We start from the raw sequence: 3,404 nt of genomic DNA on the forward strand, positions 1-3,404 counted from the left end.
ATTAAGGATACAGATGTTGCATACAGTAAAATGTGATCATATCCTCTTCTTTGCAGAGGATTAAGACATGTCTGGGTTGTTATTATAGTCTGCCGTTACAAAGCTGAGGGCCTCACTGATCTGCATGATAAGGATCAGACTGTAGGTGTCTGCAAAGCAGCAGGTGTCAAAGGTTCCATTACATTGTATTAGTACTGATGTAGTACTAATACTGACAGTACAATGTATGTAACGCACTGGAACATCACTTACCTTCTCAGTCCTCTGCTGTTTCAGTTTGAGCTCTTCAGAACCAGTTTCCTCTGCACAGAAACACATTGTTCTGTTTGCTCATGTCAACAACAAACTATTCAAACATCACAATGACTGTGATTAAAACGTCCCATTGGTCTGAGGCATGTACAGTGTGTACAGCTTAGCCACTAACTGTTAAAAAATGATGCTCTTATCTGTGCATAATTGACTCTGGATTGTTTGAATCAGATGTTGTTGTAACAGAGACGTGTCGGTCACAGAGAAGAATCCTGATACAGTCTCTGCTCAGGTCATGTGTTCAGGAAACGCAGTCAAACTGCATTCCTGTCAAAATGTTGAGCAGAGTAGATATTTCATTTCTCACTGTTTCAGCCTCCAACACTGTCAGATACACACACACACACACACACACACACACACACACACACACACACACACACACTGAGGGTAAATACTGCAGAGTTATATGTGATGAATGAACCAGTTACATCCACTCTGCTCAGTGTTATTCAGAACAAACACAGTGTAATTATTACATAACACAAAACTGGATCATTATAAATCTGCTTTCATGGCGTCTGCACAGGAAGTGAACTAATCCTGAATCAAATGATCACAATAATCTCACAATAATCACTCAAAATCAGTAGGGGGAGGGACGTAGAAAATCTCCCCCTGTTGTTTCCCTTCTGTCTGAGCTACAATGGAGGAAAAGAGACTGAGCTCAGGGACATGTTCTGTGTATTGATCTCCTCCACAGCACAAACAGGCTCCACACGGTTCAGGGAGGAATTATTGGCATTGGAATCAGATGCCATTGCTTTTTCATCTCTACAGGCCTGATGTGTAATTGTGGTTAACATGGAACCAGCTACGCCTCCTACACACAGTTTCACAGCATGAGAAGCTGAAACACTCAACCAGGGGATCAACCTGGGGTTTTACAGGATCTGGCAGCCATTTTTGTAGTACTTTGACTTGCCTGGTAGAGATGCTGATACACAGGTCTACAATGTCATTGATTGGTAATCTCTATTAAATGTATTACAACTTGTATTTTATGTTATCATCATCTATATATCGTGTGGATACAGCTTGTTGTCTCGTCAATGGTTTGAATTTGTTGTTCTTGTCATTAAAAAGCCAATAACAACATTTGAATAAAGAAAATAGGCAAAAACTGATTTAAAAATCACCTCGATGGAAATAAAATAACAGAACAGATAACATTTAATATTACACAAAAAAATGATTTACATATTTTGATAGTGACACAGGAGGTGTCTGGGAGTCTGGGAGTGTCCCAGTCTGGGAGGTCCAGGATCCTGTTCAGGTAGGATTAAGTCCTGCTTGGGGTGTCCTGCAGTGTTACACAAATGTTTTACACAAGGTTCATGTGTTCAGGCAGAATCGAGATAAATCTGCTGCTTCTGTATGTCCACCTGTCCTCTCAGGGTATTAGCGGACAGGTGAAGACACCTGTGCCAGGGCAGAGTAAGTGCTGTTTGAGCAACAGTAAGTGAGGCTGGTGGAAAGTGACTGAGCTATGCGTGGTATCTGAACCAGCTCAGGTATTCTGCCTCACAGCAGCACTGAGCAACGACTATTGTAATAAAACTTCCCTCACACACATCCGCCTTCTTTACTACACATCTACACTGCAGCAATCCTGACTGACATTAAAGATGATACAGGGAGGTTGACACTGTTCGACTCAGTGGAGGACTCACACTTCTTACTTCAGTAAAGTCCAGTCATGACAAGTCAGTCCTACCAAAGTAAAAGCACAAAAGTATAGCCTTGAAATATACTTACATTGAGTGATGTATTATAGCATTTTATTATTGTAGCTGGTTTTAATAAGTCTATATACAGCTAGTTTAGCCCAGTGGATCACAACCTGACAGGCTTTTTACTTAACTGCTACAACTCACAGACATTTGCACCAACGCTCCACAAGTTGGTTGTTCCAGGGTCTTAAGGAAGCTGCTACAGAGTTGTATCTCTGTCTCTTTACATGTACTGACATAACTGTGTGGGGCCTCACTGTCTGCTGCAGGGCTCCCTGGTGTCATGCTGCTACACACCTACAGATACACATTTGTATAGAAAGGTAAAAAATACAATATATCCCTCTGAAGTGCAGAGGAGTAAAAGTATAAAGTACCAATAAATGGATATACTCAAGTTCAAATGTGTGCAGTGGTTGAGTAAATTACTTAGTTAAAACTTCTCACCACTGCTGCACTTGCTCTGTGCAGAGCCAGAAATGATCAATGAGGGAGAGACTACAAAAATAGTAACTTTAAAAATATATTAAATACCCATAAGTGGGTATTCTATCTGCTGATTTCAGTGTTTTTAGACAGTTTATTTAAATAAACAAGTTTCTTCTTCTCAGTTTGACCTGTCTGCTCCTCAGACAGAGCTGCAGGTTGACACAGTTATTTCAGTCTTCACACCCCATCAGTGTTTTCACATTACTTTGCAGCTTTATGTTAAAATTTGTTCAATTCATTTCCCCTCATCAGTCTACACTAATACCTAAGCATTCAGACACTTCACTCAGTTCTCAGTGATTACAGCCTCCAGTCTTCTCAGGTTCGCAGAGCTGGATCTCAGACTCTCAGGTTGGACAGGGACCATCAGTGGACAGACATTCTCAGGTCGCTGCAGAGATGCTGGATTGGGTTCAGTCAGGGCTCTGGCTGGGCCACTCTAGAACATTTCAACAATTCTATTGAAAGGCTGGAAAATATTAACAACATGAAAGGGTTTGAAAACTTTCTGAATGCTCCGTCAACCAAAACTGCAGCATGATTATAAAAACAAACCTGATGACAGATGTACGATGTTCTGTTTAAATGACACAGCTAAAGAGCAATTATTTCATTAGCTAACAGAGCTGGTTCAGTTCAAACTGAGCAGTGAAGAGCCTCTGCTGGTTTGTTATGTCTTTAGACAGGCAGTCTCAGTGCCACATTCTTCAGTTTCATGTAGGTAGGATTTTTTCAGTAAACACTCAAGCATGCATTGTGTATTTTCAGTTATCTTACTATGTGACACATTCTTTGACTGCTGTGTTGAAGCAACAGACAATAGATATGATGTAAACACACTCCTCACAAACACAGACCTCAGCCTCAGGG

This window comes from Trachinotus anak, unplaced genomic scaffold, assembly GCF_046630095.1.
Source record: "Trachinotus anak isolate AG129_WGS33_773 ecotype Australia unplaced genomic scaffold, CSIRO_AGI_Tana_v1 ptg000007l, whole genome shotgun sequence".
Classification (NCBI taxonomy): domain Eukaryota; kingdom Metazoa; phylum Chordata; class Actinopteri; order Carangiformes; family Carangidae; genus Trachinotus; species Trachinotus anak.